Raw genomic sequence first — 18,205 nt, forward strand, 5'->3', positions numbered from 1 at the left:
TTCCGGGCGATTTCTCAGCCAAACGTGAAGAACAAACGGAGCTATTACGCCTATAAAAATAATATTTTTGGAAAAAAGGAACATTTGCTCTCTAACTGGGAGTCTCGTGAGTGAAAACATCCGAAGCTCATCAAAGGTAAACGATTTAATTTGATCACTTTTCTGATATCCGTGACCAAGTTACCTGCTGCTAGCTGGACAAAATGCTATGCTAGGCTATCGATAAACTTACACAAATGCTTGTCTAGCTTTGCCTGTAAAGCATATTTTGAAAATCTGAGATGACATGGTGATTATCAAAAGGCTAAGCTGTCTCTCAATATATTTAATTTGTGATTTTCATGGAACATTTTCTAGGGATATTTATGTCCGTTGCATTATGCTAATTAATGCCAGGCGATGATAACGCTCCCGTATGCGGGATGAGGAGTCAGTAGAGGTTTTAAGAGTGACTCGCTTTAACCGTGTTTCCCTGCCTGTCACAGAAAGATTCCACCGTCCCTCCTCTGGCACGACACACACACAACCTGTTTTTCTTCCTACCACCACAGAGAATTCTCATTCATGCGTTTTATTTCCATTCATTCAATTTCTTTATTCACATTTGTTCACAAACACCCTTCGTTTGACCTAAAACGACCTATAGTTTCTTACCTACTGACTTAATTCACTTCCTCTCCATAAGCCGGTATTATCCTATTGGATTTTTCACGCATACCCTTCATTTTACCTAAAACAACCTATAGTTTCTTACCTACGGACTTAATTCACTTCCTCTACATAAGCCGGTATTATCCTATAGGATTTTTCACACATACCCTTCGTTTTACCTAAAACGACCTATAGTTTTACCTCCTAACTTAATTCACTTCCTCTACATAAGCCGGTATTTATCCTATAGGATTTATTTTGCAGTTCAATCCAACCAAATCGGGTCAGAGTTCTTCCGCTCCCTATCTATTCACCCGAGCAGTCCCTCTTCCTTCTAGAGGTGGTAACCATGAATACACCACCCAAGCAGACCCCTTTCTAATCTTTTCTTTTTAAAGGGCGGTATTCATGGACTTTCTAACTACTTATTTATGCAGATCTCTATTCTTTTAGAGCTGTATTCATAAGTAACCTGTCCATTCAGTCCTTCTACTAACTTTATTGAAGCGGTATTAAAGGATTTTTTAAAAACTACTTATTGATTTGTTTTGACCATATGATCAGGCAGCAGCAGCCCCACACCGGGCCAAGCAGCTCAGCCAGAGAGCGTGAACAGTCGCACTAGTCAGCCCACACAAGTTCCCCAAATGAATGGCTCACCGAGAGGGGCAGTCCAAATCACACACACTCGACACAAGTCGCCCGCTCAGGTTGATTGGGCTGTGTTTACGCACATCCCAAAACAGATCCTGAGACAGTCAAGCCCGGCTAAGCAGAATCAGACGGAACAACTCCCCATATCAACCCAGACACGTGGGTCCGTTAGAACGGTCTGACCAGAATGAGTGCAAGCCCCCTCCGCTAAACGCCTGACTCTAGCAAGGTTCACAGCCCCTATTCACTTAGTCCCTACACATGCGCACATACATGCATTTACATGAATAACAACCCCAAATTCACACATGCATGCAATTAATTGAATTCAAAAGTTCTTTAGCTTTTACTGGATTTTTTGGAAATTTAAAGAGAAACCTACGTGACGCCCCTCTCGCTGAGACAGGATCTCTGAAGCAATCTATACAAACATGTTAACTATTTAAGAACATGCTTACCTTTTTATAGTTAGACGGCCGCCTTTGTTTGCAAGATTGTCCAAAGAAACCGTCATCAGCCCGGAACGTCACTCCGTGGTCCCTGTCTCTCCTGGCATGCTCGCCAAGTTATGTAGTGGAGAATCGTTTCAAAATGTAACACTTACAAGAACTTGTGAATTCAATATAGGCTTTTAATACAAACATATCAGAAGCCTAGATGCTCCGCGGAACACACCCTTTTCCAGAGCACTGGCTCTGTATTTATACACACACAGCATATGAGTCCATTCCATATGTTTATGAAGTTACTTCCCTCAGGTCATCTGCCACCATTATCTTTCAGTTCAGGCTTCCTATTTGTTCATGCTCAATAACGCCTGTATCCGCTCTTGATTAGATTACAATGGTGGCAGGACCCTTTCATGTCCTAAGAATAATATATGTACTATGTCTATAGTCCATCAGTTGGTCATTTGGCTGACCCCCTCCTTTGTGTGTCCATCTGACCTCGGTATGTCCAGCTGTCCTATGCACTCATGGCCTTGCTTTGATCTTTATCCCTACATGTACCGCTTGCTCCCACATTATGTACAGTCGTAACCAAAAGTTTTGAGAATGACACAAATATTAATTTTCACAAAGTTTGCTGCTTCAGTGTCTAGATATTTTTGTCAGATGTTATTATGGAATACTGAAGTATAATTACAAGCATTTCATAAGTGTCAAAGGCTTTTATTGACAATTACATGAAGTTGATGCAAAGAGTCAATATTTGTAGTGTTGACCCTTTTTTTTCAAGACCTCTGCAATCCGCCCAGGCCAGACACGTGTCAATTAACTTCTGGGCCACATCATGACTGATGGTAGCCCATTCTTGCATAATAAATGCTTGGAGTTTGTCAGAATTTATGGATTTTTGTTTGTCCACCCGCCTCTTGAGGATTGACCACAAGTTCTCAATGGGATTAAGGTCTGGGGAGTTTCCTGGCCATGGACCCAAAATATTGATGTTTTGTTCCCCGAGCCACTTAGTTATCACTTTTGCCTTATGGCAAGGTGCTCCATCATGCTGGAAAAGGCATTGTTCGTCACCAAACTGTTCCTGGATGGTTGGAAGAAGTTGCTCTCGGAGGATGTGTTGGTACCATTCTTTATTCATGGCTGAGTTCTTAGGAAAAATTGTGATACTTTATTAATGGGAGATTGTATCAAAAAAATACACAAATACACAACGGATCTGTAGATTCAGAGGTGAATAAATCTCTCAGTGGTAACCACTGTTTTCATGTTACTTACCACAGTCGAGTTGCATTGACCTGTGTTTTCACTAACTGTCCCTGGGACATCCACCTAGTCAAAATATAAAACCCAGGTGTTTAACTTGCTCCTCAGCTCACTGTTCCATATAATGTAAACAGGTTAAGGGTTTAGATGACCTTACTCTCAACTTGTTTAACTTCTTCGATATAGGGGGCGCTCTTTTAATTTTTGGATAAAAAAACGTTCCCGTTTTAAACAAGATATTTTGTCACGAAAAGATGCTCGACTATGTATATAATTGACAGCTTTGGAAAGAAAACACTCTGACGTTTCCAAAACTGCAAAGATATTATCTGTGACTGCCACAGAACTGATGCTACAGGCGAAACCAAGATGAAATTTCAAACAGGAAATGCCCCAGATTCTGAAGGTGCTGTGTTCCAATGTCTCCTTATATGGCTGTGAATGCGCCAGGAATGAGCCTACACTTTCTGTCGTTTCCCCAAGGTGTCTGCAGCATTGTGACGTATTTGTAGGCATATCATTGGAAGATTGACCATAAGAGACTACATTTACCAGGTGCCCGCTTGGTGTCCTCTGTCGAAATTATTGCGTAATCTCCAGCTGCGTGCAATTTTCCATTTGGTTCAGAGGAGAAACCAAACTGCCACGAATGATTTATCATCGAATAGATATGTGAAAAACACCTTGAGGATTGATTCTAAACAACGTTTTCCATGTTTCTGTCGATATTATGGAGTTAATTTGGAAAAAGGTTTGGCGTTGTAATGATTGAATTTTCGTTTTTTTTTCTTAGCCAAACGTGATGAACAAAACGGAGCGATTTCTCCTACACAAATAATCTTTTTGGAAAAAATGAACATTTGCTATCTAACTGAGAGTCTCCTCATTGAAAACATCCGAAGTTCTTCAAAGGTAAATGATTTTATTTGAATGCTTTTCTTGTTTTTGTGAAAATGTTGCCTGCTGAATGCTAGGCTTAATGCTATGCTAGCTATCAATACTCTTACACAAATGCTAGTGTAGCTATGGTTGAAAAGCATATTTTGAAAATCTGAGATGACAGTGTTGTTAACAAAAGGCTAAGCTTGTGAGCCAATATATTTATTTAATTTCATTTGCGATTTTCATGAATAGTTAACGTTGCGTTATGGTAATGAGCTTGAGGCTATAATTACGCTCCCGGATATGGGATTGCTCAACGCTAGAGGTTAAAGCAAACAACCTTCAATCATGACTCATCGTCTGTACCTACAGGGGGAAATAGGGCTCATTCAGAGTTGGCATCTAACTGTTTCACCATCCTCTGGACAGCACTGTCTATAGAAACCTTGTCTTTCCAAATCATAATTATTGATAAATTATCCAACCCAAATTTAGAATGACAGTCCGTGCTTCACGTTGGTTCTATCACTTTAATTTAAGACCCTCACTTTTCTCATCACTTGTGGAAATGACAGATTGGTATTTCAATGCATTCTTAGTCTAAAGTACTATTCATTTTACAGTGTGCAGACCTTTACAATCAAATCAACAATTCTGGACAAGCCTAAATCAATTACGGGCACGGTTGACCACCCCCCTCGTCTCCGGCACTCATTCTTCCTAGTGTTTCTTCATGTTCTTCTTCAGATAGTGTTTCAGTTTGTCCTTTTAATGGCACATGTTCAAAGTGGATGACCCTTGATAATGTCTCTCACCTGAGTCGCCACTACTGTCCTTTACAGTCATTATGTCTTTGTCCATTTTCCTTCCAGTGCACCAGCAGCATGAGAGAAGTTTGGACTGGATCTCTCGCCATGTTCACTCCACATGGACCCCATGTTGTACTCCTGAGAGAAAAAGCATGAAGGAAAAGGCTGTTGATATTGTATTGAGAAACTTTTGTTATTGACCAAATACTTATTTTCCACCATAATTTGCAAATAAATTCATTAAAAATCCTACAATGTGATTTTCTGGATTTTTTTTTCTAATTTTGTCTGTCATAGTTGAAGTGTACCTATGATGAAAATTACAGGCCTCTCTCATCTTTTAAAGTGGGAGAACTTGCACAATTGGTGGCTGACTAAATACTTTTTTGCCCCACTGTAGGTAGCTAGAGTTTATAGAAATGTTCCATCTATTAATCCAGTCTGCTCACTGTGATGAAAATATATGCAATTTATGCTTATTGAATACAAAAGTTCCCCTTTATTTTCACAGCAGACATGGAGCCCAGCTTCAGAAAACTGCCAAATGTTTTATTTGTAATTTATTTCACCTTTATTTAATCAGGTAGACTAGTTGAGAACATGTTCTCATTTACAACTGCGACCTGGCCAAGATAAAGCAAAGAAGTTAGACACATACAACAACACAGAGTTGCACATGGAATAAACAAACATACAGTCAATAATACAGTAGAAAAAAAATAAGTATATATACTGTACAGTGTGTGCAAATGAGGAAAGATAAGGGAGGTAAGGCAATAAAATAGGCCATAGTGGCGAGGTAATTACGGTATAGCAATTAAACACTGTGATAGATGTGTAGAAGATGAATGTGCAGGTAGAGATGCTGAGGAGCAAAATAAATATATAAATACATTATGGGGATGAGGTAGTTGGATGGGCTATTTACAGATGGGCTATGTACAGGTGCAATGATCTGTGAGCTGCTCTGACAGCCGGTGCTTGAAGTTAGCGAGGGAGATAAGAATTTCCAGCTTCAGCGATTTTTACAGTTCTTTCCAGTCATTGGTAGTAGAGAACTGGAAGTAAAGGCAGCCAAAGGAGGAGTTGGCTTTGGGGGTGACCAGTGAAATATACCTGCTGGAGCGCGTGCTGCGGGTGGGTGCTGCTATGGTGACCAGTGAGGTGAGATAAGGCGGGGCTTTACCTAGCAAAGACTTGTAGATGACCTGGAGCCAGTGGGTTTGGCGACGAGTATGAAGCGAGGGCCAGCCAACGAGAGCATACAGGTCACAGTGGTGGGTAGTATATGGGGCTTTGGTGACAAAACGGATGCACTGTGATAGACTGCATCTAATTTGTTGAGTAGAGTGTTGGAGGCTGTTTTGTAAATGACGTCGCCGAAGTCGAGTATTGGTAGGATAGTCAGTTTTACAAGGGTATGTTTGGCAGCATGAGTGAAGGATGCTTTGTTGAAAAGAAAAATCAGAATGCTGCCCCCTATCCTAGTGAAGTTAAACCCTGCACTGTGTCACTCCATCCTAGCTGTGTGTGTTTGTGTGTGTGTGTTTTTGTGTGTGTGTGTTTTCATTGACATCTGTTAGGAGAAATTACTGATTTACAGTGCATGAGGGTTGTCTAATCCCACATACGAAGCTTTGGAAAGATCTGACCTTTTTAACCCTTCGAAACAGCCCCTGTGACCCCAATTTAAGGCACTTCTGGTTGACACAGGAAGGTGAAAGTGAACACATATCCTGCTTGGGGTAGATTCTTACAAAATTTTGAGTTTTAAGTCTTTACGTTAAGAACTGACTTATTTACAGAGGGTTGAATGAGTGTGTGGTTTTTCAGAAAATCACAGAAAATCGCAGAAATCTCGTAGAGCTCCGAAACCCACCTTAACGGATTTGTCTGAATACACCGCAACTGGATCTATAACTTTTTTGAAAAAATGCACATTTCTTTGACCATCACCAATTGTACATTGTACGATATCTCATAAATTACGATATATAAATGGCTGGTTATTTTTTTCCTGACACCGTAGGTTTATGTACTTTGATGTGAAGCAGTCAAATTAGCGCTCTATTTTTGTTTTTGACCTTTAATCCCAGAAAAATGGCCTTAACTCAAAAAGTGTTGATGCCTAGATGCCATCTTGTTTCTGGGCTAACACCACATTAGGCCAAACCTATGCTCACCAAGTTTCGTCTTCAAAGTATTTTCCGTTTAGGAGAAATGGTTATGCCATAATTGGTGATGATTTGTACATTTGCGATAAGAAGCCATTCGCCATATTCTCCTGTATCACCAGCTCAGCCTGACATGTCAGCAATGCAGGGTGGCAAGCCTGCTCGAAAGTCCGAGCGGATGTCTGTGAGTTTGAGCTTCACCAGGAGCAAGAATTTTTCTTGAACACTCTGCCTGTCTATTTCTTGTCATCAAATCAAATTTTATTTGTCACATACACATACATGGTAAGCAGATGTTAATGTGAGTGTAGCGAAATGCTTGTGCTTCTAGTTCCTACCATGCAGTAATGTCTAACAAGTAATCTAATGTAATAATTTCACAACAACTACCTTATACACACAAGTATAAAGCAATGAATAAGAATATGTACATAACAATATATGAATGAGTGATGGCCGAACGGCATAGGCAAGATGCAGTAGATGGTATAGAGTACAGTATATACATACAGTGGGGAGAACAAGTATTTGATACACTGCCGATTTTGCAGGTTTTCCTACTTACAAAGCATGGAGGGCTGTAATTTTTTAAAATCATAGGTAGACTTCAACTGTGAGAGACGGAATCTAAAACAAAAATCCAGAAAATCACATTGTGTGATTTTTAAGTAATTAATTTGCATTTTATTGCATGACATAAGTATTTGATCACCTACCAACCGGTAAGAATTCCGGCTCTCACAGACCTGTTAGTTTTTCTTTAAGAAGCCCTCCTGTTCTCCACTCATTACCTGTATTAACTGCACCTGTATAAAAGACACCTAGGATTCAAATCCATAGTCTTCTGTATCACCAGCTATGCCTGACATGTCAGCAATGCAGGGTGGCAAGCCTGCTCGAAAGTCCAGGTGAATGGCTGTTTGCAAAGTGAGTTGGTGCTTCGGCTCAGACAAGAATCACCCCATTTGTGGTATCGACCCTACGATTCTGAGATTAAGAGGCTCATGCTCAAACGCCTGAGCTTGCCAGGCAGGTCAATTGTAGTACTGACTTGGACTGAATATCGTACAGCTATGTTTGTGCAAAAAATGGTGATCAGTGACAGTGCTTTGCATAGCTCCTGTGGTGCAGTCGGTTAGTGCGTGGTACTTATACAGCAGTATGCAGTGAAACAATGCCGAGGTTGTGAGTTTGAGCCTCACCAGGAGCAAGTGCTTTTCTTGAACCCTCTGCCTGTCTATTTCTTGTCCAGAAAAGGATAATTTATTCAATCTATTTCATAAGTAGTTGGTATGTCATTGAGATAACAGGTCAGAGTGCAGGCACAGCTACGATTCAAATGCATAGTCTTCTGCATTACCAGCAATGCCTGACACATCAGCAATGCAGGGTGGCAAGCCTGCTCGAAAATCCAAGCGGTTGGCTGTTCGCGAAGTGAGTTGGTACTTCGGCAGAGAAAATAATCACCCAACATGGGGCTCGAACCCACAACGCTGAGCTTAAGAGTATCCTGCGCTACCGACTGAGCTAGCTAGGTACCTCAACGGTAATTTTGACTTGGTCCGAATATCGTACAGCTCCGTTTGTGCAAAATATGGTGATTAGTGAGAGTGTTGTTGATGGATCCTGTGATGCAATCTGTTAGCCTGTTGTACTTATACAGCAGTATACAGCAATTAGATGACAAGGCTGTGCGTTCAAGCTCGACCAGGAGCAAGTATTCCTCTTGAACCCTCTCCCTGTCTATTTCTTGTCCAGAAAAGGAGCATTAATTCAATACACTTAGGAGGACGTTTCATAATTAATTGGTATGTTATTGAGATAACAGGTCAGAGTGCAGGCACAACTAGGATTCAAATCCATAGTCTTCTGTATCACCAGCTATGCCTGACACGTCAGCAATGCAGGGTGGCAAGCCTGCTCGAAAGTCCAAGCGTTTGGCCGTTTTCAAAGTGAGTTGGTACTTCGGCAGAGAAAAAAAATCACCCAACATGGGGCTCGAACCCACAACGCTGAGATTAAGAGTATCATGCTCTATCGACTGAGCTAGCTAGGCACCTCAACGGTAATTTTGACTTGGTCCGAATATCGTACAGCTCCGTTTGTGCAAAATATGGTGATTAGTGAGAGTGTTGTTGATGGATCCTGTGGTGCAATCTGTTAGCCTGTTGTACTTATACAGCAATTAGATGACAAGGTTGTGCGTTCAAGCTCCACCAGGAGCAAGTCTTCCTCTTGAACCCTCTCCCTGTCTATTTCTTGTCCAGAAAAGGAGCATTAATTCAATACACTTAGGAGGACGTTTCATAATTAATTGGTATGTTATTGAGATAACAGGTCAGAGTGCAGGCACAGCTAGAAGTCAAATCCATAGTCTTCTGTATCACCAGCTATGCCTGACACGTCAGCAATGCAGGGTGACAAGCCTGCTCGAAAGTCCAGGTGAATGGCTGTTTGCAAAGTGAGTTGGTGCTTCGGCTCAGACAAGAATCACCCCATTTGTGGTATCGACCCTACGATTCTGAGATTAAGAGGCTCATGCTCAAACGCCTGAGCTTGCCAGGCAGGTCAATTGTAGTACTGACTTGGACTGAATATCGTACAGCTATGTTTGTGCAAAATATGGTGATCAGTGAGAGTGCTTTACATATCTCCAGTGGTGCAGTCGGTTAGTGTGTGGTACTTATACAGCAGTATGCAGTGAAGCAATGATGAGTTTGTGAGTTCGAGCCTCACCAGGAGCAAGTGCTTTTCTTGAACCCTCTGCCTGTCTATTTCTTGTCCAGAAAAGGAGCATTTTTTGCACCATTTAGGAGGACATTTCACAAGTAATTGCTTTGTCATTGAAATAGGGAAAATGCTGCCCCCTATCCCAAACAAGTTTTAAGTTACAGCCTTTTTCTAAAATTGATTAAATAAAACATTTTCTTCGTCAATCTTCACACAATACCCCATAATGACAAAGTGAAAACTAATTCATAAAATTTAAAAAAAAAGAAATACCTTATTTACACAAGTTCAGACCCTTTGCAATGAGACAAGAAATTGAGCTCAGATGCATCCTGTTTACATTGATCATCCTTAAGATGTTTCTACAACTTGATTGGAGTCATCTGTGGTAATTTCAATTGATTGGACATTATTTGGAAAGGCACACACCTGTTTATATAAGGTTCCACATTTGACAGTGCATGTCAGAGCAAAAATTAAGCCATGAGGTAGAAGGAATTGTCCGTAGAGCTCCGAGAGAGAATTGTATCGAGGCACAGATCTGGGGAACGGTACCAAACATTTCTGCAGCTTTGAAGGTCCCCAAGAACACAGTGGCCTCCATCATTCTTAAATGGAAGAAGTTTGGAACCAAGACTCTTCCTAGAGCTGGCCACCCGGCCAAACTAAGCAATCAGGGGGAGAAGGGCCTTGGTCAGGGAGGTGACCAAGAACCTGATGGTCACACTTACAGAGCTCCAGAGTTCATGTGTGGAGATGGGAGAACATTCCAGAAGGACAAACATCTATGCAGCACTCCACCAAATCAGGCCTTTACGGTAGAGTGGCCAGACGGAAGCCACTGCTCAGTAAAAGGCACATGACAGCCCACTTGGAGTTTGACAAAAGGCACCTAAAGACTCTCATACCACGAGAAACAAGATTCTCTGGTCTGATGAAACCAATAATGAGCTCTATGGCTTGAATGCCAAGCGTCACTTCTGTAGGAAACCTGGCACCATACCTACTGTGAAGCATGGTGGTGGCAGCATCTTGCTGTGGGAATGTGTTTCAGCAGCAGGGACTCGGAGACTCGTCAGGATTGAGGGGAAGATGAACGGAGCAAATTATAGAGAGATCCTTGATGAAAACCTGCTCCAGAGCACTCAGGACCTCAGACTGGGGCTAGGTTTCATCTTCCAACAGGACAACGACCCTAAGCACACAGCCAAGACAATGCAGGAGTGGCTTCGGGACAAGCCTCTGAATGCCCTTGAGTGACCCAGACAGAGCCCAGACTTGAACCCGATCGAACATCTTTGGAGAGACCTGAAAATAGCTGTGCAGCGACACTCCCCATCCAACCTGACAGAGATTGAGAGTATCTGCAGAGAAAAATGGGAGAAATGCCCCAAATACAGGTGTGCCAAGCTTGTAGTGTCATACCCAAGAAGATTCAAGGCTGTAATCGCTGCCAAAGGTGCTTCAACAAAGTACTGAGTTCAACAAAGAGTCTGAATACTTATGTAAATGTGATATTTCTGTTTAATGAATTTATTATTCCTAAAAACATTTTTTTGCTTTGTCATTATGGGATATTGTGTGCAGATTGATGAGGAAAAAATACAAATGAATCAATTTTAGAATAATGCTGTAACATAACAAAATGTGGATAAAGTCAAGGGGTCTGAATACTTTCCGAATGCACTGTAAGTGCCCTGATACGACATGTAAAGGTCTTTGAACAATGACATGTTTACTATTGATGTAGTTGTTTTGGTATGCAGGGTTTTCTGACCATGCTTGTTAGAGTGGGGAGTGGGAGGTGGGCCACCTACACTCTTAAAAAAGGGTTCCAAAAGGGTTCTTCGTTTTCCCTCATAGGATAACCCTTTTTGGTTCCAGGTATGACTCTTTTGGGTTCCTTGTAGAACCCTCTTATGTAAAATATTCTACAAGGAATGCAAAATGGTTCTACTTGGAACCAAAAGGGTTTTTTCAAAGGGTTCTCTTACAGGGACAGCCGAATAACCCTTTCAGGTTCTAGATAGTACCTGTTTTTCTAAGAGAAACCATCAAGAGAGTCCTCTGCTTTGACTTGAGATCTTATTCTTACATTCAATTTGACCCAGATGGTCAGGGTTATCATAGTTATGCTATACGTGATAGAACAACTAGAATGAACTCTATTGAGAAGATAGAGTATACTAATGATATTCTGCCTGCCTGTGTCAACTCTGAACAAAAGATGACACAGCATGTACTTTATCAAAGGGAGAGCTGGGTTTATTGAAACTGATAAATTCACCTGTCATGCATTGAATGCTTCTCCTTCAGAAGATAATGTTGTAATTATAGTGGTACATCTGTTTGAATAGCTAAGGGGATGGTGATCTCTATAATTGCATGTTGAGTATGAGCTGTCATTGATAACTATCTTCGGGATTGCATTTTGAGGGCCACTGCTTTTTGGGGGTTAAATTAAAGAGATTTAGGACAGTTCCTTATTATTGTCACGCCCTGACCTTAGAGATCCTTTTTATGTCTCTATTTTGGTTTGGTCAGGACGTGAGTTGGGGTGGGCATTCTGTTTCGTTTTTCTATGATTTTCTATTTCTATGTTTTGGCCGGGTATGGTTCTCAATCAGGGATAGCTGTCTATCGTTGTCTCTGATTGGGAACCATACTTAGTAGGTACCCTTTTCCCACCTGTGTTTGTGGGAAGATAACTTTGTTTGATGGCACATAGCCTGAAGCGTCACGGTTTGTTTTGTCTGTGTCATTTTGAGTTTATAAAGAGAAAATGTACGCTCACCACACTGCACCTTGGTCCAGTTCCTTCAACAACCTTGACAATTAGCAGGGGAAAGACAGATCGTACCTGGAGTTTTTTACAATTGCATAACAACAGAGAGGTGACTCACTTAAAATGAAAACAGACTCCACAATAAGTTGGGAGACTATCTATGGCCCATAGCTGACATAAGGGAATTGGTGTTAGTACTGTCATACATTGAAGTAAAATGAAACAGTCTCTTGTAGGTGTTGGACTTTAGGAAGGAGAGGTGGGTTGTTGTATCTGCAGTGAAACATTTAGCGAATTCTAAATATTGCTATGCTTCATCATTTACAGTAACTACCACAAATAGGGACACTTGTAGCAAGTCCACTCATCTTGTCCCAGAACTTATTGAGTGGGTACTGTTGTGGTGGGACAAGGAGGGGGGTGTAAATGAGGATAGTGAAAGAATGTGTAACCAAACAATGTGCAACAAAACAATGCCACTCCCGGTCGTTTCTGCGGTAACCACAACAGTCAGAGGGGGTTAGGTGAGGCTGGAAGTCAGAGGACGGAGAGAGTAGGAGGCACCTGGTGATGGGCGGGGAGCAGGTCGAGGGTGCTCCGCCACTCTCTCCTGTCATCTCAACAGTGCTTCAGCAGGATGACTCATTTTGGGAGAGAGACACTCATTGTTATATAAGCTAATGCTCCAGATAGAGTCTGCCTTTCTGTCTGTCTGTCTGTCTACATGCCTGCCTGTCTGACATCAGCCTTGGCCCTCTCTCTCTATCTACCTCCACATAATTGCAGGGTGCTGTGAATGCTCACATCCATTTTCCTGTCACACTTGGGGCCTGCTTTGACCCCCACTGACGAATCAACCACTTACATACAGAGGGGTCTCAGTGAAAATGGTCCTCGAAATAGGTCCACCGAATTCCAGAAAGAGATTATGCAACAGCTTTTTGTTAGACCATATATTTCATCCACTTAGTTATTATGCTATTTTGTTACTGTGGCTCAGTAATTTCGTAAAACAGTATGTCAGCTTGTGTTGTGTTGCAAAGTGTATTGTAGTATCAGTAGTATTATTACTGCCCAATGTTTTCCATGGAAAGAAAGAAAGACATTTTGAGCCTGTAATCACACCTACAAATGCTGATGCTCCAGATACTCAACTAGTCTAAAGAAGGACAGTTTTATTGCTTCTTTATTAATCAGGATAACAGTTTTCAGCTGTGCTAACATAACTGCGAAAGGGTTTTCTAATGATCAATTAGCCTTTTAAAATTATAAATTAAAAACTTGAATTAGCTAACACAACGTGCCATTGGAAAACAGTAGTGATGATTGCTGACAATGGGCCTCCGTACACCTCTGTAGATATTCCATCAGCCGTTTCCAGCTACAATAGTCATTTACAACATTAAACATGTCTACACTGTATTTCTGATCAATTTGATGTTATTTTAAAAATGGACAAAAAGAAATGCTTTTCTTTCCAGAACAAGGACATTTCTAAGTGACCCCAAACTGTTGAACAGTAGTGTATACTGTAGCTGTCGTCAAAGGAACAATGAAAGTTCCCTATTGGTCCCAGTCTAACTGGCCTCGGATGGAGTACAATTTGCACTACATCATTCAGCATTATTCATTTATTTACTATGCAAAGAGAATTGATGAGTGTGAGTTTTGACAGATGAACTCAGGGAAGTCAGAAAGAAGTTTAAAATAGAATCCTTGAGGAAAAGGGTACGTTGATGGAAGCTAATATTCCCCACATCATTTATCTGTTGTCATATACAGTGTAGACCCCTTGACTTTCCACATTTTGTTACATTACAGGCTTTTTCTAAATAAAAAAATTCCCTTATCAATCTATAAACAATACCCCAAAATGACAAAGCAAAAACAGTTTTTTATTTATTTTAGCTAAGTTGTTCAAAATAAAAAGCTGAAATATCACATTTACATAAGTATTCAGATCCTTTACTCAGTACTTTGTTGAAGCACCTCCGGCAGCAATTACAGCCTTGAGTCTTCTTAAACACGTGTATGTGACAAATACAATTTGAGTTGATGACCTCCCTGACAAAGGCCTTTCTCTCCCGATTGCTTAGTTTGGTCGGGTGGCCAGCTCTAGAAAGAGTCTTGGTGGTTCCAAAGTCCTTCCATTTAAGAATGGAGGAGGTCACTGTATTCCTGGGGACCTTCAATGCTGCAGAAATGTTTTGGTGTTCTTCCCAAGGTATGTGCCTCGAACACAATCTGTGCAATCTGGTTTCCGAGCCGGTCACGGGTGCACCTCAGCCACGCTCAAGGTACTAAACGATATCATAACCGCCATCGATAAAAGACAGTACTGTGCAGCCGTCTTCATCGACCTTGCCAAGGCTTTCGACTCTGTCAATCACCATATTCTTATCGGCAGACTCAGTAGCCTCGGTTTTTCTGATGACTGCCTTGCCTGGTTCACCAACTACTTTGCAGACAGAGTTCAGTGTGTCAAATCGGAGGGCATGCTGTCCGGTCCTCTGGCAGTCTCTATGGGGGTGCCACAGGGTTCAATTCTCGGGCCGACTCTTTTCTCTGTATATATCAATGATGTTGCTCTTGCTGCGGGCGATTCCCTGATCCACCTCTACGTAGACGACACCATTCTGTATACTTCCGGCCTGTCCTTGGACACTGTCCTATCTAACCTCCAAACGAGCTTCAATGCCATACAACACTCCTTCCGTGGCCTCCAACTGCTCTTAAACGCTAGTAAAACCAAATGCATGCTTTTCAACTGTTCGCTGCCTGCACCCGCACGCCCGACTAGCATCACCACCCTGGATGGTTCCGACCTTGAATATGTGGACATCTATAAGTACCTAGGTGTCTGGCTAGACTGTAAACTCTCCTTCCAGACTCATATCAAACATCTCCAATCGAAAATCAAATCTAGAGTTGGCTTTCTATTCCGCAACAAAGCCTCCTTCACTCACGCTGCCAAACTTACCCTAGTAAAACTGACTATCCTACCGATCCTCGACTTCGGCGATGTTATCTACAAAATAGCTTCCAACACTCTACTCAGCAAACTGGATGCAGTTTATCACAGTGCCATCCGTTTTGTCACTAAAGCACCTTATACCACCCACCACTGCCACCTGTATGCTCTAGTCAGCTGGCCCTCGCTACATATTCGTCGCCAGACCCACTGGCTCCAGGTCATCTACAAGTCCATGCTAGGTAAAGCTCCGCCTTATCTCAGTTCACTGGTCACGATGGCAACACCCACCCGTAGCACGCGCTCCAGCAGGTGTATCTCACTGATCATCCCTAAAGCCAACACCTCATTTGGCCGCCTTTCGTTCCAGTTCTCTGCTGCCTGTGACTGGAACGAATTGCAAAAATCACTGAAGTTGGAGACTTTTATCTCCCTCACCAACTTCAGACATCAACTATCTGAGCAGCTAACCGATCGCTGCAGCTGTACATAGTCTATCGGTAAATAGCCCACCCATTTTTACCTACCTCATCCCCATACTGTTTTTATCTATTTACTTTTCTGCTCTTTTGCACACCTATATATCTACCTGTACATGACCATCTGATCATTTATCACTCCAGTGTTAATCTGCAAAATTGTAATTATTCGCCTACCTCCTCATGCCTTTTGCACACAATGTATATAGACTCTTTAAAAAAAAATTCTACTGTGTTATTGACTTGTTAATTGTTTACTCCATGTGTAACTCTGTGTTGTCTGTTCACACTGCTATGCTTTATCTTGGCCAGGTCGCAGTTGCAAATGAGAACTTGTTCTCAACTAGCCTACCTGGTTAAATAAAGGTGAAATAAAAAATAAATAAAAAATAAACAATCCTGTCTCGGAGGTCTCCGGACAATTCCTTCGACATCATGGCTTGTACTGTCAACTGTGGGACCTTATATAGACAGGTGTGTGACTTTCCAAATCATGTCCAGTCAATTGAATTTACCACAGGTGGACTCCAATCAAGTTGTAGAAAGGATGATCAATGGAAACAGGATTTACCTGAGCTCAATTTCAAGTCTCATAGCAAAGGGTCTGAATACTTACGTAAATAAGGTATTTCTGTTTTTTGTGTTTTTATAAATTTGCTAAAATTTATAAAAACCTGTTTTCACTTTGTTATTATGGGGTATTGTGTGTAGATTAAGGAAGAAAAATATTTATTTAATGCATTTTAGAATAAGGTCGTAACATAACAAAATGTGGAAAAAGTAAAGGAGTCTGAATACTTTACAAATGCACTGCATATACAGGTGAAGTCGGAAGTTTACATATACTTAGGTTGGAGTCATTAAAACGTGTTTTTCAACCACTCCACAAATTTGTTGTTAACAAACTACAGTTCTGGCAAGTCGGTTAGGACATCTACATTGTGCATGACGCAAGTCATTTTTCCAACAATTGTTTACAGGCAGATTATTTCACTTATAATTCACTGTATCACAATTCCAGTGGGTCAGAAGTTTACATACACTAAGTTGACTGTGCATTTAAACAGCTTGGAAAATTCCAGAAAATTCTGTCATCAAATCAAATTGATTTATAAAGCCCTTCTTACATCATCTGATATCTCAAAGTGCTGTACAGAAACCCAGCCTAAAACCCCAAACAGCAAGCAATGCAGGTGTAGAAGCTCGGTGGCTAGGAAAAACTCCCTAGAAAGGCCAGAACATAGGAATAAACCTAGAGAGGAACCAGGCTATGAGGGGTGGCCAGTCCTCTTCTGGCTGTGCTGCGTGGAGATTATAACAGAACATGGCCAAGATGTTCAAATGTTCATAGATGATCAGCAGGGTCAAATAATAATAATCACAGTGGATGTCGAGGGTGCAACAGGCCAGCACCTCAGGAGTAAATGTCAGTTGGCTCTTCATAGCCGATCATTCAGAGTATCCTGCTGTCTCTAGAGAGTTGAAAACAGCAGGTCAGGGTTCCATAGCCGCAGGTCAGGGTGAAAAGGTCAGGGTTCCATAGCCGCAGGCAGAACAGTTGAAACTGGAGCAGCAGCACGGACAGGTGGACTGGGAAAAGCAAGGAGTCATCAGGCCAGGTAGTTCTGAGGCATGGTCCTAGGACACAGGTCATCCAAGAGAGAGAAAGAAAGAGAGAAAAAGAGAGAGAATTAGAGAGAGCATACTTAAAATTCACACAGGACACCGAATAAGACAGGAGAAATACTCCAGATATAACAGACTGACCCTAGCCACCCGACACATTTAAAAAAAATATATATAAAAAATAATTTTAACTACGCAAGTCAGTTAAGAACAAATTCTTATTTTCAATGACAGCCTAGGAACAGTGGGTTAACTGCCTGTTTAGGAGCAGATCAACTGTCACGATTTACTAGGAGTGGTGGGTGGAATCAGGTGCAGAGAGCAGGGTTCAGTAGATTGTCAATTTATTCTCCGGCGCACAAAAACGGTCACGCCAACACACAGGGTGCATACAATAGACCAGCCCAAACACAGGACCAAAATAGTCCGGAGAATAACCACACGAAAAAACCACCATACAACAGAGTAACAAAAACAATCCCGCACAAAACAAGGGCGGGACAACCTACTATATATAAGGACACTAATTAAACTAAAATACACACAGGTGAAACTAATAAGACAAAACCAACAGACAAACGAAAAAGGGATCGGTAGTGGCTAGTAGGACGGTGACGACGACCGCCGAGCACCACCCGAACAGGCAGAGGAGCCAAATTCGGCGGAAGTCGTGACATCAACAGATTTTTACCTTGTCAGCTTGGGGATTTGAACTTGCAA

General features: G+C 41.6%; 1 non-coding gene across 1 annotated transcript; it reads left to right on the plus strand.

Annotated features, from left to right (window-relative positions):
* The first annotated feature begins 8,010 nt into the window (after nt 1–8,010).
* On the plus strand, nt 8,011–8,104 carry trnai-uau. Its single transcript has 2 exons — nt 8,011–8,048; nt 8,069–8,104. It is a non-coding gene; the product is annotated as a tRNA-Ile (tRNA).
* Nucleotides 8,105–18,205: the final 10,101 nt, after the last annotated feature.

This window comes from Oncorhynchus tshawytscha, linkage group LG02, assembly GCF_018296145.1.
Source record: "Oncorhynchus tshawytscha isolate Ot180627B linkage group LG02, Otsh_v2.0, whole genome shotgun sequence".
Taxonomy (NCBI): Eukaryota; Metazoa; Chordata; class Actinopteri; order Salmoniformes; family Salmonidae; genus Oncorhynchus; species Oncorhynchus tshawytscha.